This window comes from Pelobates fuscus, chromosome 5 (genome assembly GCF_036172605.1).
Source record: "Pelobates fuscus isolate aPelFus1 chromosome 5, aPelFus1.pri, whole genome shotgun sequence".
Classification (NCBI taxonomy): Eukaryota; Metazoa; Chordata; class Amphibia; order Anura; family Pelobatidae; genus Pelobates; species Pelobates fuscus.
In genome coordinates this window covers 313,876,043-313,887,620 of record NC_086321.1, presented here as the reverse complement: position 1 = coordinate 313,887,620, position 11,578 = coordinate 313,876,043, and the positions used below count along the sequence as shown (strand labels likewise).

The following is an 11,578-nucleotide window of genomic DNA, read 5'->3' as shown; positions in this document are numbered from 1 at the left end:
CATAACTTATGGAATAGGCAGCAACTATATAGGATAGTCTGTTTACAAAATTGTGCCATTTTAATACTTCATGTTCTCAGTATTAATATACTTCATTTTCTCAGTATTCAAGCTGAATGGTGCCAAGGATGCCGCTGAGGTTTTAAAAACGCTCAATAAGGCACGCTATAGCTCACTGCATGTCATGGTTGGCTGTGTAAACAACTTTTGCGGAAAGACACGTCTGATAGCATTCAACGCTGGGCGGAATCATGCGCCGTGGCCGCCCCCTCCTTGTATAGTCTAATAATGAGGATCCCACGGAAGTCTGTTTAGTGCGAACGTGCTGTTTGGACGAGGGGCGGGGCCAGTAGCTCTCACTTTGGCGCGGGAGCGCTCAACTGCCTGACCCGGAACGGTGGCTATCGTCCTATATTCCCGGGGACCTGTGAGGTAACACTCCCAGCAGTACTAGCGCAAGGGGTGCCTGGGATGTTGTGCAAATGGTAGGGAGACGCTCAGGTGTTATTTAAATGTAATTTTAAATACTTCGTACATGGACCTTGGCTGTGTGGGAGTAGTGAGTTCATGGGCAACTAGAGAGGAGGTAGGGGGTGGGAGTGTAAGCTGCAACTGTAGGACCATGACTATAAATCCAGCTGAGCTGTAGGCGGTATTTACATTTACAGAGGGTGACTTGCATGCATTTTTCCTTTCTGTTCCATGTGTTGCCTGTGCTTAAAGCAGATCTGTCACTTTTGGGGATCTTTGCATATTTCACAAAGATCTCATAAAGTGACAGTTCTGGGGGGGGGAAGTGAGACAAATTTTACTTATCTCAATCTGTTCCAGTTGTCTGCCACCATCTTTTATGCTGCAGTCCTCCTCTTCACAAGCATGAAAGTATAGCACTGAGGTCTAGGGAGGATCCTCCAAATATTGATACCTGAACCACATAGCTGTCAGTTGTGACGGCTGCTGCAGTTGGACAAAAGTTGTTGGCGGAGCCCTGCGTTTTGTCAGCCTATCAAGATCTATGAAAATACAAAGTAGTCTTGATAAATATTTAATGATACAATTTTGCTCAGTATTTCATAATCAATTTTTTTTTTTTTTTTTTAATACGGAAAATTGACAGCTGTTTTTAAAGGGTTACCACAAGCATCAAAATCACTACAGCCCGGTTCCATGGTAACGGGGAAGACCTACAGTGCTCTGATACTCTTGATGCAATTGTCATCTGCAGAAGCCAGAAGTCGATCAAGTTTACATTATTTAACTGCTTACTGCTCTCAGCCAATAAATGCAATCTTGTGTGTAGGAATATGCACAGAATTGACATTGGCCATCCAAGAACTCAAGGTCGGGACTGAGTAATGATCCCTCTATGATGTGCCCGGAGGTAGTTACATCTCTATCAGCAGACTGGTTAAAGTGAATGTCATTTAGTCTCGTCCCTAGCCCTTGTATCCCTTCTTTCAAGTCTCCTTGATTCACTCTACAACATTTAGTGGTACTATTGCTACTTACCATTGTTCTGGTCCTGCCGGGTCTTTTTCCTCAGTGTCGCCATTTTGCAGTTTTCATGATGGAGGTCACTGGAAACCGGTTCTTCTGCTCTTCCAGTACGTTGAGAATTTGAACAGACAGTCAATGGTGCTAGGCTCTTGGAAGTGACACGTCACTAGAAGGAGATTGGAACTTGACAACCAATGAGAAAAGGGCATGGAGCTAGACTAAAGCTCCATCCTTTCTCAACCTGCAGGTAATACATTAGGAAAAGCAGTCCCTACTTTTCCTTATGTGTAACTTCATTAATTTTAAAAAAGGGGGCTGCAATTGGACATGGCAAAACAATTGAGGAAAAAAGTAGGTTTAGCTTTAAACTCCGTTCACAGCAAAATGCTCTATATACAAATGCCAGGCACCATGACCCCTTTGAATCACTGAAGTGGTCATGGTGCTTGGAGTAAGCTTTTAACTGTGTTGAAAGTAATACATAGCTTAATATGGGGCTAAATGTTTCACAATGCAAAACAAAAGTGCTCCCTATACTTAAGGTACCTGTAATGATACACATGTTTAAAGCACACTGAACACTTATGTTATTTGAAGTGGTTATGGTGCCCAGAGTCTGTACGTGCAGGGTTTCACTATGAAACATGGCATATGGGCCATGTAACCCATTTGCTGCTGTGGGTGTTACTCAGGGTGTGTTATCAGGGCGTCATTAGGCAGCCAAGAGTTCTGGACAGGCTCTCAATTCTATGCGTATTTCACTGGGATCAGCTGACTTTCTCAGCCAATGAATATGTGGCCGAATAGGCATCAATTTCTACAAAAGCCAGATGTTGTAAATTTGCCTACAGAGTAGACCTCATGCCTAGCAAGACCCAGGCAAGAGGGAAAACTGTTTGCCCGATTCTTGTGGAACAGCCAATCAAATACACACAATACAGTTAAACACTCCCATTCATTCCAACAAAATTCTCCCCTCTGCCTGTGATAGAATAACTGTACACAATGGTCTAATGTAATTATTACAGGCAGGAAAATAGTTTTTATACAATTCTTATAACTTTAAAAGTATACATGCAATAATAATTTACATATTCTAACTCTGCATACTCCATATACAAACATATCAAAAAAACAGACAATTCCCTCCAGTGGTTTAAAAGTTAGGTGAAAGTCCTTTTTGACCGACCACAAGCATGGCTTTCCTGCCCAAAAGAGTTCATAAATTTGGGCTGGGCGGTCCTGTCTATTTTACACTGAAAAATAAGTCCCATTCGAATGAACGAATGGGGTGCCGTTCATGCAGATAGCCCAGTATAACTGTGCGTTCGAATCGTCAAATGCACTTCGATTTCAGGATCAGCGGTGTTCATGTCGTTTTGTAGGTGTTTTCAGTTCCATGTATTTGGCAGCGCTGACCGCGTTCGACTAACAAAGATGGGGTTTTAACCCCTTCAGCGCCAAGGGAGGGGGGAGGAGTCCTACAGAGTATATAGTGTCAGGAAAACAAGTTTGTTTTCCTGACACTATAGTGATCCTTTAACCCCTTAAGGACGTAGGACGGTTCAGGACCGTCATCGGCATTTTTTTCATTGCCGACCGACGACGGTCCTGAACCGTCCTAAATTTAAGATGTACTTACCCGATCGCCGTCGTTCCCTCGGCGGTGCTCCCGTTGTGGGGAGACTGCCTGCAGCCCAGACAGTCTCCCCATGGCGAATTAGGACCCCTGTGGCCATGTGATCGCCCAACAGGGCGACGACATGGTCACAATAGGTGTCCATGTGTTTGCCTGCAGGGGGACTGTCTGTGCTGAGAGGCAGTCTCCCTGCCAGTGTAAAATAAAAAAAAAAATTATACCCCATATTGAATACCCTGGGTTGTCTACTTTAAAAAAAAAATATGTACATGTGGGGTGTTATTCAGCGATTTATGACAGATAATAGTGTTACAATGTCACTATTGATACATTTTAAAAATTTATGTTTTGAAACCGCAATATCCTACTTGTACTTATAGCCCTATAACATGCAAAAAGCATGTAAACACTGGGTATTTTTAAACTTAGGACAAAATTTTGAATCTATTTAGCAGTTTTTTTCATTCGCTTTTGTAGATGAGTAAAAGATTTTTCACATAAAAGTCAAAAAACATGTATTTTTTTTTCAATTTTTCATATTTTTTCATTTTTAAAAAATTTAATTTCGTGAGATTATATAAATAATGGTATGTAAAGAAAGCCCCTTTTGTCCTGAAAAAAACAATATATAATTTGTATGGGAACAGAATATGAGAGAGCGGAAAATTACAGCCAAACACAAACACCACAAAAGTGTAAAAAGATGCCTGGTCGCAAATGTACAACATCGCAAAAACAGTCCGGTCCTTAAGGGGTTAAGCTGCAAAACTTGATTTTGTTTAAATTCTCCCTTTTTTTCCATTTATACATGTTATTTTCTAAGATATGACAAAAGTGTTGTGTATACACAATTGACCTTGCTGTTGGGAAGTACTAATTAAATTGTAAATCACTGCTGCTATATACAATATCGTTGGATAAACATATATGATGTTGATTTGCTTATGTTTTTCCTAGTGATGAGCGTGTGTATTCTCACACTAATTGGTAGACCTTTCTAATATTGTCTAGAATTATACTGCTACCTAAAAGAGATATTGATATCTAAAGTTTCCTATAGATTAGAAGACTGAGAGGTGTAGGTCCTCCATTGTAGAGAGTGCCCATTTTTAAAATCCAATAGGATTCTCTTTGTCTCAAGATTTATAATCTATCTCCACCTGTCTATGTTGGATGTATGGTTTCTATTCCTTTTATTGACAAGCCTTTGGGATCTCCATTGTGTGTTTCTAAAAAGTGTAGTGGGACCACATGGTTGGTACATTTTCTTTTAATTGCCCACATATTCTCGTTTTGAGTTTCCGGCATGTTTGGCCTATGTACTGTTTGCCACAAGGGCATTCAATAAGGTAAACGACATAGGACATATTGCAGTTGATGAATCAACTGGTCTCCTACTGTTTTCTTTCATTGTTATGATTGGATTAAAAATATTAATTTATTTTTTTGTTTTATTAATGAGCAGGTAGTGCAATTTTTCCTTCCGATTAGTGATAAGTTGGGCAGTGGATTATTTAAATTATTTTTTTTATTCTTATGACATACTGGGTGCTGTTAAATTTTGGATTGTTTGATTCTTTCTAAAAACTATTCTGGGTTTGGGTTTTTTGATGCACATGACTTGTCCTGAGTGGTAATGGGCCAGTGTTTCCATACAATCTTCTTAATATTTACTGCCGCTGCATTGTAAGAGGTCACAAAAACTGGTAAGGGTTTGTTTTCCTTCAAGTTGGGGGATTCTTCGTTGGTTTCTGCTTATGGTTTCTTTGTTTGAAGGACATCCCTATCTATTTTCCGTACTTCATTACACATTTTTTGTAGATGGTCATAGTTGTAATGTTTTTGCACAAACTTGGTGGGCAGAATATTGAATTCATCCTCTAGTGCTTTGGGTCTGCTACAGTTTCTCTTAATTCTCATGTATTGGCTTTTGGGTATATTTCGGATCCAGCCTTGGTGGTGTGCATTCCTGGCATCCAGAAAGCCATTGCAGTCAACTATTTTCTTATGGTTGCTGGTTTGAAGGCTATCGTTTTCATCCATGAAGATATTGAGATCTAGGAAGGTTATATTTGTGTTGCTTACTTCGTGGGTGAATTTCAAGTTCATGGCAGAGTGAGATGGTTACCTATCATTTTGAATAAACTCATGCTATATGTTCTTATGTAGTGAAAGATTTTTGTAAAATATGGCTATACTGAAGGATAACAAGAAAACGTTTTGTTTCATGTACAGGTAGTTCACGACTTTGCAAACTAATTCCGAAACCTAGTTCGTAAAGTGAGAACTAATTTCCCATAGACCGCAATGTAATAAACATAGCAAATACATATATGGTGTAGGAACATTAATGGAAGACATACCATATGTCTAAATTACCCCCTTCAAGCCCTTCCAGGTGTCTCATTCCCCCTCCCAGTGTCTCCTCCCCCCAAGCCCCTCCATGTGTCCTATTCCTGCCTCCCCTCCGTGCCCATGTGTGTCTCCTCCTTCCCCTCCTGCACCTGCCCATGTGTCTCTCCTCCCTTCCTTCCTTTACCTTTCTCTTCTCCTGGCTAAAAAATCTGCTCCTCGGTCGGCATCCACGGAGCGCCGAACAAAATGGCAGCGGGTCCGTGGAGAGTTCGTAAAGCGGGAGTATGTAAACCGGGAAATGCCTGTATTATTAAAACTGCATAATCTGCTTGTCGATTTTGTTTGAATAAAAACTGTTTGTAATTTCATTTCGATTTTGTTATTCAATTTAGTTCTACTACGTCCCTAACGAACAGCCTGTCAGAATAAATCACTGACGCGGATCATGTAACCAGAACTCCCGAAAGGGACGAACATGCCCAAAAAGGAGGCGTATCTGCCCAAAGAATTGGAAGGCTAGCCTGGCATGAATGCATGTGAGGCTACCTGCCGTTCATGCATGCTGGCCAACAGTATCCTGAGCTTGGCATAAATGCGTCTAATAATGCGCTCGTACCATGCTTTCTAAGGAATTTCCCCTAGCATTCACATGTCCACTTGTCTCCTTACCTTCTTACTAGCAGGCAGAAGCTCCTGGTATACAGTCTGTGACAGAGAAAAGGTGGATGTAGTATGTGTAGAAGAAAGGGAATATGCCACAGTGTTAGAGTCATCATTACCTTAACTAATTTAATTTCAGCTAGTCCACACAAGTTTTTGTTTCCATATATCCCTCTTAAATTCCATACTTAAGCAAGAGAATGTGAAGAGTAGTTAGGGTTGCCACCTTTCTTGGAAAAAATACAGGCCTCTACTAATTTGCATAACTAATTATGTATGCGTGACATCACATGATGTAAATAACAAGGAGTAAGAGAAAATTCTGTGAAATCACCAAAAAACTACTTGCAGTTTGATTCTGCTGTATAGATGGATTGATAGTGTATCTGTCGTCCAGTGTCCCCTAATGTCTGTGTCCCCATGTCTCCCAGGGACACTGTGACACTGTGGGATATGGGGGGGACACATGGCCGGTGCAAGGATTTTTGCCGCCCTAGGCAAAAAATTTTTGCCGCCCCCCCATATATCCTGCCCACCATGTGACATCACAATGCCCCGCCCATATGCTCTGCCATATGGGCCAACGCCAGTCTTCACAAAGTGTCTTTGGGGAGAGGGGGCTGGCAGAGCTGTAACTTACCTGTCCTGCAGCTCCTGTCAGCTTCCTCCTCCTCTGCGCCGTCCGTTCAGCACCTCGGTCAGCTCCCAGTGTAAGTCTCGCGAGAGCCGACAGTTGTGAGCTGACAGAAGAGCTGACCGGACGGCGCGGAGGAGGAGAGAGCTGACAGGAGCTGCAGGACAGGTAAGTTACAGCTCTGCCAGCCCCCTCTCCCCCCCACTGAACTGCCAATGCTGGACCACCAGGGAGTAAGAGCCCCCCTCCCTGGCCATCTAGCAAGCAGGGAGGGGGGACGAAAATAATAATACTAATATTAATAATAATAAAAAATTAATAAAAGTATTAATAATAATAATAATAATAATTAAAAATTATAAAAAAAAAAAATAATTAAAAAAAGTTAATATAACAAAAAACAATTAGTATTAAAATAATAAAATAAATAATAAAAATGCCCACCCCCACCAAGCCTCTGCAAACACTGCACTCATACATGCGCACTGCACTCATACGCACGCACTGCACTCATACGCACGCACACACACACTGCAAATATTCAATTAATATAATTTTTTTAGGATCTAATTTTATTTAGAGATTTACCAGTAGCTGCTGCATTTCCCACCCTAGTCTTATACTCGAGTCAATACGTTTTCCCAGTTTTTTGGGGTAAAATTAGGGGCCTCGGCTTATATTCGGGTCGGCTTATACTTGAGTATATACGGTAGAAATTAGTGTCACTAATAATATATTGGATTGCCTACTTACCACCAGATGAGGACAAGAGGCTGATGATGGGCTCAGTCTGGCTCCACAGGTCTGGTGTAGAAGAGGCTCTCTGGAGACTGTTTTTAACAGTGCTCACAACAATTAACGAACAGGAAGCAGCTCAATTGTTTAGTGGCCCTTACACAGCTCAAGGTCTGGGCCCCCAGGGCTTGACCGTGAGTATGCCTACAATGCCCACCCATAAATCCACCTACATGGCCCATCCATGAGTTGGGGATGTTTTCTGTGTGCAATTTGTGTAAGGGATGTAGTATGTGTTTGCGTATAAGGAATGCATTGTATGTTTCTGGGTGTGTGTGTGTGTGTGTGTGTGTGTAAGGGGTGCAAGGTTTGTTTCTGTGTATGTAATGTAGTTTCTGTGTGTAAGAGAATGAGTGTTTGTGTGAATGTAAGGGAATGTTTCGGGTGTGTCTGTGTGTGAGTAGGAATGCATTGTATGTTTCTGTGTGTGTGTGTGTGTGTGTGTATGTGGGGGGGGATGCATTGTGTATGTGTGTAGTGTAAAAGAGAGGGTTTGTGGGGTAGGATAGGGACTGAGAGGGGAGCAGCTCTTTATTTATTTTTTTAAAAATTCATAGTGCTCTCCCCTCCGGTCAATTATTGATTTCCCCTTCCCTTCTGTCCCTCCATGTTCTCCCCTTCTGTCCCTTAGTGCTCTCCCTTGGCCCCCTGTCCCTCTGCAGTCCCCCCTTGGTGGTCTTCTCACTCCCACCTCCCCCCCCCTTAGTGGTCCTCCCTCTCCCAAACCCCTTAGTGGTCCTCCCTCTCCCAAACCCCTTAGTGGTCCTCCCTCTCCCAAACCCCTTAGTGGTCCTCCCTCTCCCAAACCCCTTAGTGGTCCTCCCTCTCCCAAACCCCTTAGTGGTCCTCCCTCTCCCAAACCCCTTAGTGGTCCTCCCTCTCCCAAACCCCTTAGTGGTCCTCCCTCTCCCAAACCCCTTAGTGGTCCTCCCTCTCCCAAACCCCTTAGTGGTCCTCCCTCTCCCAAACCCCTTAGTGGTCCTCCCTCTCCCAAACCCCTTAGTAGACTTTCCCCTACTCACCCCACCCCCTTAGTGGTCATTATCCTCCCCCCCCCCTTAGTGGTCATTATCCCCCCCCCAGTGGTCATTATCCTCCCCTCCTCCCTCCCCCCCTTAGTGGTCCTTACCCTCCTCCCCTCTCCTTAGTGGTCCTCCCTCCTTACCCTCCTTTGGTGGTCCTCCCCCCCCCCCTTAGTGGTCCTCCCTCTCCCAAACCCCTAGTGGACCTCCCCTCCTCCTCCCTCAGTGGTCCTTACCTCCCCACCCCGGTTCCCCCTGTGTTCCTTACTCCCCCCCCTCCCCTCCCCTAATGGTCCTTACTCCCACCTCCCCTCCCCTAGTGGTCCTTACTCCCCCCCCTCTCCACCCTAGTGGTCCTTACCCTCCCCCCCTCTCCACCCTAGTGGTCCTTACCCTCCCCCCCTCTCCACCCTAGTGGTCCTTACCCTCCCCCCCTCTCCACCCTAGTGGTCCTTACCCTCCCCCCCTCTCCACCCTAGTGGTCCTTACCCTCCCCCCCTCTCCACCCTAGTGGTCCTTACCCTCCCCCCCTCTCCACCCTAGTGGTCCTTACCCTCCCCCCCTCTCCACCCTAGTGGTCCTTACCCTCCCCCCCTCTCCACCCTAGTGGTCCTTACCCTCCCCCCCTCTCCACCCTAGTGGTCCTTACCCTCCCCCCTCTCCACCCTAGTGGTCCTTACCCTCCCCCCTCTCCACCCTAGTGGTCCTTACCCTCCCCCCTCTCCACCCTAGTGGTCCTTACCCTCCCCCCCCTCTCCACCCTAGTGGTCCTTACCCTCCACCCTAGTGGTCCTTACCCTCCCCCCCTCTCCACCCTAGTGGTCCTTACCCTCCCCCCCTCTCCACCCTAGTGGTCCTTACCCTCCCCCCCTCTCCACCCTAGTGGTCCTTACCCTCCCCCCTCTCCACCCTAGTGGTCCTTACCCTCCCCCCCTCTCCACCCTAGTGGTCCTTACCCTCCCCCCCTCTCCACCCTAGTGGTCCTTACCCTCCCCCCCCTCTCCACCCTAGTGGTCCTTACCCTCCCCCCCCTCTCCACCCTAGTGGTCCTTACCCTCCCCCCCCTCTCCACCCTAGTGGTCCTTACCCTCCCCCCCCTCTCCACCCTAGTGGTCCTTACCCTCCCCCCCCTCTCCACCCTAGTGGTCCTTACCCTCCCCCCCTCTCCACCCTAGTGGTCCTTACCCTCCCCTCCTGCCTATGTAGCGTGGCCGGGCGGCGCGGAACGCGGGACAGGAACCACTTCCTGTCATTCCGCCGGCGGCCGGGTACGGGAAACAGAGGTTCCTGTCCTGCGTTCCGTGCGGCCCGGCCACGCTACATAGAGAGACCGGCAGGAGGGAGCGCTCTGTGCTTCCCTCCTGCCGGTCACTCAAACCCGGCCGCCCTCCATGCAGGCTTGTAAAAGCGCTCAGGCGGCGCAGCATGAGGAGCGACACCGGGCACAGGAATCCGGTGCCCCCTGCTAAGATGCGCCCCTAGGCGGCTGCCTAGGTCGCCTTACAGGCAGCGCTGGCCCTGTGGGGACAGTTGCAAACATGGTGTCCCCAGAGGTCTCCCTGTGTCGCCATGTCTCACAGTGTCCCCTAGTGTCTGTGTCCCGATGTCTCCTTGCAGCCCTGAGCTGTAGGCTGTCTCTGCAGGCTGGGAGCTGCTGTCTGGACTCTCTGTGCTGTGTAGCTGCTCCCATGCGGATCAGTGAGTAGAGAGATGATGCAGGTATGTGCTGTAACTGCCTATCCGTGCCTCTCTCCACACACACAGCGACCCCTGCTGGCCATGGCTGGTATTGCAGAGTAATGTCTGTTTATACTGAGAAAAATACCAGCATTTGTATTGACGGTAATACTGCAATTACATTACAAAAAAATATTTGGGGGGAAAAAATATCAATGGGCCTGGAGCTGCAGCTCCATCAGCCCTTATGTTAATCCAGCCCTGCTCATTTCATAGACCCCGCCATGCTAGGAGCACCATCAGCTGTCACACTGGCTAGTTGAGCCCAGTCCAGCTTTTTCATAGATATCCTCTCCTGTTGTTGTTCCTTTGATGCTTTTCAGTGCAGCAAGCTCCTCTGTGACTTCGAAATAAGAATTTGTCACACGAATTAAAATTCGAAGTTGTGCAGATTCACGAACATCATTGCTATCCTCGAGTGCCAATGAAAAATAAGTTGGTTTTGTTTTTTTTAGGCGTTTTGCATATGCAGATGCAAATTGTATCCCATTTACACTGTCAATCCCCAGGCTGTCAATCAGACAACCTGTCCTGTTACTTCCTGGTTTGGTTAGTTGAGTGGAGCTAAATTTAAGGCGGCAATTGCCTAGAGCACCTGCCTTGCAAAGACTTCTCACTCCCAACCCAGGTCTCCTTACCCAGTTGTCCCTTTCACTCAGGTCTCCATCTCATGCAGGTGTCACAGCGTGCAAGGAGGGTTGGGAGAGCTGTACACACTAATTGGGTGCTCTGCGTTCCGAGAGTGGGGGCCCACCTGGTTTTCCTGGCTGCTGGCTGGTTCCCTCGCTCTACAGCGCCGCTAGTGTAAGGCGTGCCATTGGCCCTGCAGCCACGCAATATGGATTATACCATGCAGGGGATGAAAGGCAAGCTCTGTCTGCCCTCCAGCTGCCTTTCCTCCAGTGGACACCTTTTGCTTCATGCCTGCTGTGTTTCCCACTCTGTCCTATGGTTCCTCTAGGTGCCTGTGCACCAAAACCCCCGCCTAAGGCGGGGGTGAGCTCCTGAGCACTGGTGCAGCTGGGCAAGGACGATCGCCCAGGCGCTGAAAAGGCTGTGTCCTATTGTGGCAAGACAGTAGCAGGTTCTGCAATTGCTGGGCTGGGCGGATCTGGCACGAGGGCCGTAGTTTGAGGACCTCTGTCTTAGAGGAACACTATAGTCTCAGGAATACACTCTGCACTCACATACACACACTCTGCACTCACATACACGCACTCTGCACTCACATACACGCAC

General features: G+C 46.6%; 1 protein-coding gene across 5 annotated transcripts in view; it reads left to right on the top strand.

The window, feature by feature from the left end:
• The first annotated feature begins 344 nt into the window (after window positions 1–344).
• PWWP3A (PWWP domain containing 3A, DNA repair factor) overlaps window positions 345–11,578 on the top strand; it is a 199,590-nt gene continuing 188,356 nt past the window's right edge. For 4 of the 5 annotated variants that reach the window (XM_063455531.1, XM_063455530.1, XM_063455529.1 and 1 more), the window contains exon 1: window positions 345–432. The gene's annotated coding sequence lies outside the window, so the exon portion shown is untranslated. Of the gene's footprint in view, window positions 486–11,578 lie in introns of all 5 variants that reach the window. The other variant, XM_063455528.1, reaches the window with a different exon arrangement.